Consider the following 13086-nt stretch of genomic DNA (forward strand, 5'->3'; position numbering starts at 1 on the left):
CACTACTCCTCATCCCCAAAGTGCAGCAATTGGAAATGGGGCACAGTGACAAACTGTTTGCCTCAACTTTCCAGAGGTCTTTACATGGATTTGCCGAGGTTCCATGGTCCCTTCAACCGAGAAGTGGGGGACAGAAATCCAAATCTTAAAGAAACTTGCCATCTTTCGTCTGTGCGGCTAACTCCTGCGGACAACATGAACACAATTCTGTTTTCTTTCACAGCCCCTCATCACATTAAAGGTAAGAGATATCTTCTGTTTAATTTGGAGAATGTAATGGCTTGAATATCTGGGTGCTTCGATCACCGAATCAGTCACCACAAGTAGGTAACATGGTGGAAGATGCCAAAAGAAGGACGGGTTTAGGTTCAGATTAACCTTGGACATGGCAAATCAGCACCTCAGTCTAAGATTCCGCCACCTCCTGCTAAATCAGTTCAACAATCCGGCTGGTACATTGGGACTAATACCACTCTGAGTCCCAATGTTTGTAATAGCCAAAGGGATAGAATAGAATCATTGAAGCATACAAGCTAAGAGCAGGTGTAGGCCATTCAGCCCCTTGAGCCTACTCCACCATTCAATATGATCATGGCTGATCATCAAGCTTTATGTCCCAATCCCGCCTTCCTCTCATATCCCTCCATCCCTTTCGCCACAAGACATAAATCTACTAACCAAAAGAAAGAACTGTAGATAGTGACAAACTGAAACAAAAACAGGAATTGCTGGAGAAAGTTGGCAATGTCCATAGAGAGAAAGCACAGTTAACCTTTGGGGAACTGTGACCCTTACTCAGAACTGGGGCTTTATCTAACTCCTTCTTGAAAACTCTCAATGTTTTGGCTTCAACTGCTTTCTGTGATAGTGAATTCCACAGGCTCCCCCCTCTATAAGTGAAGTTATTTCTCCTCATCTCTGTCCTGAAAGGATTACCCTTTATCCTTCAACAGTGACCCTGGTTTTGGACTCTCCCACTATCAGGAACACTCTTCCTGCAGCTAAGTCTTAGAACGTTATCAGTTAGAACCCCCTCATTCTTCTCAACCCTAATCCTAACCGACTCAATCTCTTCTCATATATCAGACCTGTCATCCCAGGAATCAGTCTGATAAACCTTTCTTTCAAAAGCCAGGTCACCCTTCCTCAGATAAGGAGACAAAACTAAACACAACACTTCACAATAATTGGTGCTGGCAGGGCAGGATATCGAGTTGCCCATTTTCAAGCCCTGTTCCATTATCATTCTTGGGCATTGATGCCCACCCTCAACTCAACAGGTAGTGCTAGCCATCTCTCAATTATGGGACTCAGTCCCCTTTCAAAACCTGCTCAAAATATCCAGGCAGCCGTATGCAGGGAGCACTATGCTGCCAGAGTTGTTGTTTCATTTCATTTGTTGATGGGATGGGGACAGCATTGGCTGGACCAGCTTTTATTGCCTCAGCTGAGTTGATCTTGAGAAACTGATGGTGATTGCGCTGCAATCCCATATGGTGTACAGACACCCACACAGCGCCAATGGTGAGGGAGTTCCAGTGGCACGGAAGGAATAGCCGATGTATTCCCAAGTCCGGATGGGGAGTGGCTCGGAGGGGAACTTGCAAGGGGTGGACTTCCCATGTATCTGCTACCCTAGGCAGTAGAGGTCACAGGTTTGGAGGTGTTATCTGCAATGTTTTTGAGAAGATATTAAACTGGGTGTTCAGCCACTGATGTTAAAAGGGAGAGATCCCAGAGCCATTGTAAAGGAGTGCTGTCGAATCCCGAATCAATCTCATTTCCCCACTGATGTATGGTCAGTGCTGCTTGAAAGATCATGTGTGCCAGCTGATTGCTGCGTTTTCCACCGATACAGGAGCGACTACTCTTCACAATTGGACTTGCAAAGGGATCAGAGCAGCTCCTAACCAGGAAATATCCCATTGCCTGCTGGAGCATCTGAATAAATGATCCAAAGAACCGGAATTTTAAACTCTGTCTGTGGCTGTTTATGAATGTAGGTTCAGCATCATTAAAATAAACTGGCATTGGTCGCGTGGAAGCTGCGGGACGGTCCTGCAACTGGTTTACTGCTGTGCTTGAGGGAAATGAAATCTTGAGTGATCCTCCCGTCACAGTACTGAAGGAGAGCCTCATTGTTAGGGTTCCTGCTTTCCAGATGAGATAATGTCCTGTAGGGAAGGGAACCTGTTGTCCGTACTCTGTTTGGTGAATGTTCTCCGTTCACAAATATCGCTGGTTCTCATTGACCTTTCAGGCTGCCCAGCAATTCAATGGTCACTCAGTGTTTGAAAGCCCCACACCAATCCTTAATCCCTGTCATACTCAATGTTTCGGCTTCTGAACCCATTGGGGGGGGGGTGGGGGAAATGTGAATCTCCCTCTTGATCCTCTGCAGACAATACCAACATAATCCTGTTTTTCATCCACAGGCAGCTGATGTGAGCATTTAATTTAGAGAATTTATTATTGAGTGTTTGCACCTTTAATCACAATCACTAATACCGACACACTGTGTGAAACCATCCACAATGCCCAAGCACAGACTCCCATCATCCCCACCATGAACTGCTTGATTTGAATTAGCTTATTGGCACACATACTCAAATGCGTACAGTGAAAGGGTTGCAAGTCACCACTTAGGTGCACCATCTAGTGGACAAGATACCTAGGTACAGATTCTTCTGTACAAGTTTGTAGGGAAAAACTATTACCAAATACACTCGTGTAAAAGTTAATCTCAAGTAAAAGCTGACCTTCTGCTTGTGGCCCAAAAAATAACTAACTTTTCATATACTTCTTATAAAAGTCAACCCAAGTTTTTCAGGGCTCTTCTCCTGACTATATATGCAGCTTTAAAGGGCAAGGTACTTGGAAGCTACCAGAACGTACCGTACAGTTACCTCAAAATTTTATTACCATTATAAGAAAACTTGAAGACCTGGCATTTACCAATAAACTACAGAACTAAGCTGTGTATACGGTAAGAGTTTTAATATGATGAAGCAAGCCACGGTAAATGCGTACGCTCTATGGTAAGCTTTTGAAGATCATGCTTCCAAACACCAGTAGGCTACTGGTAAATTATGGCACTAATTTATGTGCTGTCCTGACCACCTGCTGGTATGCCTATTAACATTTGTACATATGTGTAGACCTGCATGCACTTTACTGGTAACTGGAATGCAGTACGACAGTACCATTCTAGCGTAACATGCAGAATGGAGACAGTTATTTTGCAAGTAAATATTCAAAAGTGGCCATAATTCTTTTTCCTTTTGTTGATTATTATTTTATATAGAGGTCTGGCTCTTGTTTGTCCATTTTTTGACTCATACCAAGCATGAATTTAATTCCCTCAAAAGCAATACTCATGTAATAGTCAACTGCCTTATTTCAGCTTAAAAAAAGTCTAAAAAATTCAGATTTTACACAAATATATACAGTAGAAAAATAGAGTCATAGAGCTGTACAGCACAGAAACAGACCCTTTGGTCCAACTCGTCCATGCTGACCAGATATCCTAACCTAATCTAGTCCCATTTGCCAGCATTCGGCCCATATCCCTCTAAATCCTTCCTATTCATATACCCACCAGATGCCTTTTAAATGTTGTCATTGTACCAGCCTCCACCACTTCCTCTGGCAGCTCATTCCACACACACACCACCCTCTGTGTGAAAACGTTGCCCCTTCGATCCCTTTTATATCTTTCCCCTCTCACCCTAAACCTATGCCCTCCAGTTCTGGACTCCCCACCCCCGGGAAAAGACCGTGTCTATTTACCCTCTCCATGCCCCTCATGATTTTATAAACCTCTATAAGGTCACCCCTCAGCCTCCGACACTCCAAGGAAAACAGCCCCAGCCTAGTCAGCCTCTCCCCATAGCTCAAACTCTCCAATCCTTGTAAATCTATTCTGAACCCTTTCAAGTTTCACAACATGTTTCCTATAGCAGGGAGACCAGAATTGCACACAATATTCCAATAGTCCTGTACAGCTGCAACATGACCTCCCAACTCCTGTACTCAGTGCACTGACCAATAAAGGCAAATATACCATACATCTTATTCACTGCCCTGTCTACCTGCGGCTCCACTTTGAATGAATTATGAACCTGCACGACAAGGTCTCTTTGTTCAGCAATACTCTCCAGGACATTACCATTAAGTGTATAAATCCTGCCCTGATTTGCCTTTCCAAAATGCAGCACCTCACATTTATCTAAATTAAACTTGATCTGTCACTACTCAGCCTATTGGCCAGTTGGGCGGCACGGTGGCACAGTGGTTAGCACTGCTGCCTCACAGCGCCAGAGACCCGGATTCAATTCCCGCCTCAGGCGAGTGACTGTGTGGAGTTTGCACGTTCTCCCCGTGTCTGCGTGGGTTTCCTCCGGGTGCTCCGGTTTCCTCCCACAGTCTAAAAATGTGCAGGTCAGGTGAATTGGCCATGGGAAATTGCCCGTAGTGTTAGGTGTAGGGGAATGGGTCTGGGTGGGTTGCGCTTCGGCGGGTCGGTGTGGACTTGTTGGGCCGACTTGTTTCCACACTGTAAGTAATTTAATCTAAAACGTGATCTTGAGGTAACCTTCTTCGCTGTCCACTACACCATCAATTTTGGTGTCATCTGCAAACTACTGACTATATCTTCTATGTTCACGTCGAAATCATTTATATAAATGATGAAAAGCAGTGGACCCCACACCGATCCTTGTGGCACAGGCTTCCAGTCTGAAAAACAATCCTCCCCCACCGCCCTCTGTCTTCTATCTTCGAGCCAGTTCTGTAACCAAATGGCTGTTCTCCCTGTGTTTCATGAGATCTAACCATGCTAACCAGTCTCCTATGGGGAACATTGTCAAATGTCTTTCTGAAGTCTATATAGATCATGTCCACCTTTCTGCCCTCATCAATCTTCTTGGGTACTTCTTCAAAAATCTCAATCAAGTTACTGAGTTCCCATGCACAAAGCTATGTTAACTATCCCTAATCAGTCCTTGCCTTTCCAAATATATATAAATCCTATCTCTCAGGATTCTCTCCAACAACTTGCCCACCACTGATGTCAGGTCTATAGTTCCCTGCTTTTCCTTACCTTTCCTAAACAGTGGCACCATGTTAGCCAACCTCCAGTCTTTCGGCAAATCACTTGTAGCTATCAATGATGTAAATATCTCAGCAAGGGGCCCAGCAATCGCTTCCTGAGCTTCCCACAGAATTCTAGGGCACATTGGATCAGGTCTGAGAGACTTAACCACCTTTATGCGCTTTAAGACATCCATCACCTCTCTCAACACTCAGAAAGGTGTAAACTCCCTCCGGATCATTTTGGCGATGGAACGTAATCATCGGACTGTTTCCCATCATCTCACAGCTTGAAAGTGCCACCCTCCAACCTTGTCACCCACAAGAAGCTCATTGATTGTAGTGGTACAAGGCAGGTCTCTGGTCCAGAACAACCTCAACCAGCTCCAAGCTGGGGCTCAGTGGGACACGTTCTTGGCTCAGAGTCTGATGGGAAAAAGGCTCAGCTTCAACTCCAGAGAGTTGGACACAGACCCCAGGCTGATAATTGTAAGTGCAGCAGCAAGGGAGCACTCCACATCAGTCTCCAACCCCTGTCATCCTCAATGTGTCAGCTCCTAAACCCATTGTGGGGAAAATGTGAAGCTCCGTCTTGAATTGCTGCCGACCATAGCAGATCCGTTTGCTTCACAGCATCTCCTGCTGGGAAAGATAATAAACATTGGCTGAATTTAGGGAAAACATGATCTTGAGTATTTTTGCACTTTGTTTGCTGACTCTAGCTCGATCTAAAGCAAATGTGGCCCAAATTCTGGAGTGGGACTGAGTGTTGTGTTGTACTGACTTTAAGAAAGGTGCTACAGCTTTGGAGGGGATGCGAAGGAGTACCAAGGATGACGAGCCTAAATCACGAGGAGAAGCTGAGACTCATCTCCTTGGAATGCAGAAAGCTAAGGGGAAATTAGTTCGAGACATTCAGAACTACCTTAGGCATTTTTATTCAGCAGTTGGGGAGAAATCTTTGCTTCTGTGCAGCATATCCGCCAGTAACCTCAGGGCTCAGATAGGTGCCAGAAGAAGATAAAGAGCTGTTTTTTTTTTAACTGTGAGAAACCATTGAGAGCTGGAACATGCTAAGCAGAAGGGCAAAGGAAATGCATTCAATCGGAACTTCCAGAAGGGAATTAGATAAACACCAGGAGAGGCAGCCATCACATTGCAGAACAATGTAATTAATGGGCAGTAAACTAATAACTTACACTATGACTCCACAGGCAAATACTGCAAGTATGATTTTGAGTGTGGCATAGCAAGGAAGTGTGTAAACCGGAAGTGTATCCCATTATATAAGCAGCATTCTTGGTGAATGGTCGTTCCAGTGAATGAATCCTTCAGCATGTTGGCATTACCAGAGAACTTACTTATTTCATGAGGACAGCCAGATCAATGGCTGGCTATGCCCAAAAGCAACAAGAGACATTGAGAGAGTACCTTCAAAGCTTTAGAACAATCTAAGATGTGACAGCCAAGCGAGATCTGACTCTGAGTCACATGTGGAGATGCCAGGGACAGGCAGCACGGTGGCCGGGTGGTTAATGCTTCTGCGTCACAGCGCCACAGACCCAGGTTCAATTCCAGCCTCAGGCAACTACCTGAGTGGAACTTGCACATTCTCCCTGTGTCTGCGTGGGTTTCCTCCAGGTGTTCCGGTATCCTCCCACAATTCAAAGATGCCCAGGTTAGGGTGAATTTGCCATGCTAATTTGCCCATAATGTCCAGGAATGAGCAGGTTAGGTTGTATTAGTTGGGGCAAATGTAGAGTTATAGGGTAGGGGAATGGGTCTGAGTTGGGGCAAATGTAGAGTTATAGGGTAGGGGAATGGGTCTGAGTGGGTTACTCATCAGAGGGTCGGTGTGAATTTGTTGGGCAATGGCCTGTTTTATAGGGATTCTGAAAGAGAAAGAGGCAGTGAGGTTTAACGAGGGTATTCGAGAGATTGAGAGCCAGGCAGCTAAAGGCATTGTGGAGCAATTAAAACTGGGGATATCTTCAATCAGCTAGATTTTGATGTATGCAGAGATGTCAGAAGGAGCAAATTACAGGGATAAGCACAAGCGAGGGCATGGAAAGATCTGGAAACATGAATCAGAAATTTGAGATTGAGGTGTTGCTTAACTGGGAGTCAGTGTAGATCAACAAGTGCAGGGTGATGGAGCAATGGAGTCAGTTAGGACATGGGCAGCAACATTTTTGAATGATCTCAACTTTACAAAGATAAATGACCGATCTGTGTCATCACTCTATTTTCACACCTTAATCCTGCAGCCTTTAAAATCTTGGACCCACAAATTATCGCTTGGGAATTTTCAATTGACCGCCCAGCCTCAACAACTGAGGGAGACTTCCAACTCCCACTGCCTATTGTGTGAAAAAGTGCTTCTTTTTATCCATTCTGAGGATCTAGGTGTTGTTGCCTGGGCTACCAGCTCTGATCCATTCCCAAATGCCCCCTTGAGAAGGTGGTGGTGAGCTGCTTCTTGAACCACTGCAGTCCTGCGTGACGTAGGGAGCAACGTTAGGGAAGGAGTTCCAGGATTTTGACCCAGCGACATTAAGGAGCAGCCAACTCAGGATGGCGGTGGCTCACTCTGTGGCTCTTCCCTCAGGTACTAGTTTCTCCTATTAGTGGAAACACCTTCACCACATCCACTCTATCTAGGCCTTTCAATATTCTGTAAGCTTCAATCAGATCCCCTCTCCCCCATTCATTCTTCTAAACCCCATCAAGTACAGATCCAGAGTCCTCAACTTCAGAGTCCTTCATATGACAAGCCCGTATCTATCTTTCCTCATTATCTACAACTCCATTTTTGTGCCATCTGCAAACTTACTAATCAGACCACCAACATCTTCATCCAAAACATTTATGTAAATTACAAACAATGTTCCAGCACTGACCCCTGTGGAACATCACTGCTCATTGACATGGGTTTCTTGTCCCCAATTTAATTTTCATTCACAATTCATTCATATAGAATATAGAACATAGAACATTACAGCGCAGTACAGACCCTTCAGCCCTTGATGTTGTGCCGACCAGTGGAACCAAACTGAAGCCCATCTAACCCTCTCTATTCCATTCTCATCCATATGTCTATCCAATTAACATTTCAATGCCCTTAAAGCTGGCAAATCTACTACAGTTGCAGGCAGTGCGTTCCATGCCCCTACTACTCTCTGAGTAAAGAAAATACCTCTGACATCTGTCCTATATAATTAGATTAGATTACTTACAGTGTGGAAACAGGCCCTTCAGCCCAACAAGTCCACACCGACCCGCAACCCACCCAGACCCATTCCCCTACATTTACCCATTCACCTAACACTATAGGCAATTTAGCATGGCCAATTCTCCTGACCTGCACATCTTTGGACTGTGGGAGGAAACCCACGCAGACATGGGGAGAACGTGCAAACTCCACACAGTCAGTCGCCTGAGGCGGGAATTGAACCTGAGTCTCTGGCGCTGTGAGGCAGCAGTGCTAACCACTGTGCCACCGTGCCGCCCACTATATCTATCATCCCTCAAGTTAAAGTTATGTCCCCTTGCAGTAGCCATCACCATCTGAGGAAAAAGGCTCTCCCTGTCCACCCTCTCTAACCCTCTGATTATCTTATATCTCTCAATTAAGTCACTTCTCAGCCTTCTTCTCTCTAACAAAAACAGCCTCAAGTCCCTCAGCCTTTCATCATAAGACCTTCCCTCCATACCAGGCAACATCCTGGTAAATCTCTTCTGAGCCCTTTCCAAAGCTTCCACATCCTTTCTATAATGCGATGACCAGAATACACAATATACCAAGTGTAGCTGCAGCTGCAGCATGATCTTGTGGCTCCGAAACTCAATCCATCTTCCAGTAAAAGCTAACACACCATATGCCTTCTTAACAACCCTATCAACCTGGGTAGCAACTTTCAGGGATCTATGTACGTGGATACTGAGATCTTTCTCCTCATCTACTCAACCAAGAATTTTACCATTAGCCCAGTACTCTTTAGTCTTGGTGCTCCTTCCAAAGTGAATCATCTCACACCTTTCCACATTAAACTCCATTTGCCACCTCTCAACTCAGCTCTGCAGCTTATCTATGTCTCTCTGTAACCTACAGCACTTTCCACAACTTCACCAACCTTAGTGTCATCCATGTATTTACTAACCCATCCTTCCACACCCTCATCCAGGTCCTTTATAAAAATGACAAACAGAAGTGGTCCCAAAACAGATCCTTGTGGTACACTAGCAACTGAACTCCAGGATAAATGTTTCCCATCAACCACCATCCTCTGTCTTCTTTCAGCTAGCCAATTTCTGATATAAACTGCTAAATCACCCAGAATCCCATGCCTCCATATTTTGTGCATTGGCTACTGTGGAGAACATTATCAAACGAAGAGGTTTTATGACAACATATCCACCCGAGTCCTTGTTGCTCAGTTGGATAAAGTGACATTGAACAATTAATTGTTCATTAATATTTATTTCCTAATTTTCAGGAACAGGATTCAATTTGGATCCCTAACTGACGTAATTATCACTTTCGCCTATAATATGCTTCACGTGAAATCAGTAGCTGCATCAAAATGGGACATCTCTTCACCACTGGATCCAGTAGCGGAACCCACCACTGTGAACCACCCTCTGTATTGGTAAACGTTGACAAGAACCACAAACGATGCCAACCCTCAGGAGAAAGCTCCTCCTGCTTCTCCGCCTGGATAGCATTGCAGAATGATTGCTATTTATGAGTAACATCCTCAAATGGAGATTTGTCCTCATGCCTTAGATTAAAATAATGTAGACACAGATTTGATGACCTCATCCAACAAACTGTGATGCAACTGGAACTGAATTAACTCCCACACTTCTAACCATTTAGAGGAAGTTTGGAGAAACTTAATGCAGTCTTAATGGGAGACATCTTGCAATCATTTCTGCAGTTGCATTTTGCCAGCTTAATAAAATATTCAAGTGTCACAAGATAATCATTGATGATTTTTACCAAGGTCTTTGATCTGAATCACTGACACATTAATGTTCTCCATCATATCAAATCCCAACGATTGTCATCAGTCAAACATCCGTAGGATTGGTAAAACAAGGAAATGCTCAGAACAATCCCATCAGGAGGCCTTGCAGAGACGTTGTGTCCCCATTTTGTCTGGGTGAAAGGATCAAACAGGGAGTAATCTCACCAAGCTCTCACTTTGGATGTTTTTACAAATGAAATTTCTCCAACTCAGATCCATTTGAATATCACAGTCCAGGGATTTCACAGCTTCCTCAGGACCATGGGACAATGTCTCATTGGTCTACTACATATCTAATCCAGACAGAGGTGTATCTGTACCTACATTACTCCTTAACTGCACAGTTTGATGGGACACACTGAACATAGTCGACTTTACAAACACTTATTTGCTCAGAAAAGACACTTTTTGCTGAAATTATTCAGATGATTCTGCGATTGGACAGCAATTGCTGGATAATTCAACGTGTGCAACAAATTGTTGCAAACAGTTGGCAAAACATTTAAGATTAAAAACAGTCAAACATATAACGTACACACAGCTCACACACAGGGCACACACAGCTCACACACTGGGTACACGCAGCTCACACACAGGGCACACACAGCTCACACACTGGGTACACGCAGCTCACACACTGGGTACATGCAGCTAACACACTGGGTACACGCAGCTCACACACTGGGTACACACAGCTCACACACTGGGTACATGCAGCTCACACACTGGGTACACACAGCTCACACACAGGGCACACACAGCTCACACACTGGGTACACACAGCTCACACACTGGGTACACACAGCTCACACACAGGGCACACACAGCTCACACACTGGGTACACACAGCTCACACACTGGGTACATGCAGCTCACACACTGGGTACACACAGCTCACACACTGGGTACACACAGCTCACACACTGGGTACACGCAGCTCACACACTGGGTACACACAGCTCACACACTGGGTACACACAGCTCACACACAGGGCACACACAGCTCACACACTGGGTAGACATAGCACACACACTGGGTACACACAGCTCACACACTGGGTACACATTTCTCACACACTGGGTACACACAGCTCACATACTGGGTACACACAGCTCACACACTGGGTACACGCAGCTCACACACTGGGTACATGCAGCTCACACACTGGGTACACACAGCTCACACACTGGGTACACACAGCTCACACACTGGGTACATGCAGCTCACACACTGGGTACACACAGCTCACACACAGGGCACACGCAGCTCACACACTGGGTACACATAGCTCACACACTGGGTACACACAGCTCACACACTGGGTACACACAGCTCACACACTGGGTACACGCAGCTCACACACTGGGTACATGCAGCTCACACACTGGGTACACACAGCTCACACACTGGGTGCACACAGCTCACACACAGGGCACACACAGCACACACACTGGGTAGACATAGCTCACACACTGGGTACACACAGCTCACACACTGGGTACACATAGCTCACACACTGGGTACACATAGCTCACACACAGGGTACACACAGCTCACACACAGGGTACACATAGCTCACAGACTGGGTACACATAGCTCACACACAGGGTACACACAGCTCACACACAGGGTACACACAGCTCACACACTGGGAACACACAGCTCACACACAGGGTACACACGGCTCACACACTGGGTACACATAGCTCACACACAGGGTACACACAGCTCACGCACAGGGCACACACAGCTCACACACTGGGTACACACAGCTCACACACTGGGTACACGCAGCTAACACACTGGGTACACATAGCTCACACACTGAGTACACACAGCTCACGCATAGGGCACACACAGCTCACGCACAGGGCACACACAGCTCACACACTAGGTACACACAGCTCACACACTGGGTACACACAGCTCACGCACAGGGCACACACAGCTCACGCACAGGGTACACGCAGCTCACACACAGGGTACACGCAGCTCACACACTGGGTACACACAGCTCACACACTGGGTACACACAGCTCACACACTGGGTACACATAGCTCACACACAGGGTACACACAGCTCACACACAGGGTACCCACAGCTCACACACTGGGAACACACAGCTCACACACTGGGTACACACGGCTCACACACTGGGTACACATAGCTCACACACAGGGTACACACAGCTCACGCACAGGGCACACACAGCTCACACACTAGGTACACACAGCTCACACACTGGGTACACACAGCTCACGCACATGGCACACACAGCTCACGCACAGGGTACACGCAGCTCACACACACGGTACACGCAGCTCACACACTGGGTACACAAAGCTCACACACTGGGTACACAGAGCTCACACACTGGGTACACACAGCTCACACAATGGGTACACACAGCTCACACACAGGGTACACACAGCTCACACACTCGGTACACACAGCTCGCACACAGGGTACACACAGCTCACACACTAGGTACACACAACTCACACACAGGGTACACACAGCTCACACACTGGGGACACACAGCTGACACACAGGGTACACACAGCTCACACGCTGGGTACACGCAGCTCACACACTGCATACAGACAGCTCACACACTGGGTACACACAGCTCACACACTGGGTACACACAGCTCACACACTGGGGACACACAGCTTACACACAGGGCACACACAGCTCACACACTGGGTACACGCAGCTCACACACTGGGTACATGCAGCTAACACACTGGGTACACGCAGCTCACACACTGGGTACACGCAGCTCACACACTGGGTACATGCAGCTCACACACTGGGTACACACAGCTCACACACAGGGCACACACAGCTCACACACTGGGTACACACAGCTCACACACTGGGTACACACAGCTCACACACAGGGCACACGCAGCTCACACACTGGGTACACACAGCTCACACACTGGGTACATGCAGCTAA

Source organism: Chiloscyllium punctatum, chromosome 21 (assembly GCF_047496795.1).
Source record: "Chiloscyllium punctatum isolate Juve2018m chromosome 21, sChiPun1.3, whole genome shotgun sequence".
Lineage (NCBI taxonomy): Eukaryota > Metazoa > Chordata > Chondrichthyes > Orectolobiformes > Hemiscylliidae > Chiloscyllium > Chiloscyllium punctatum.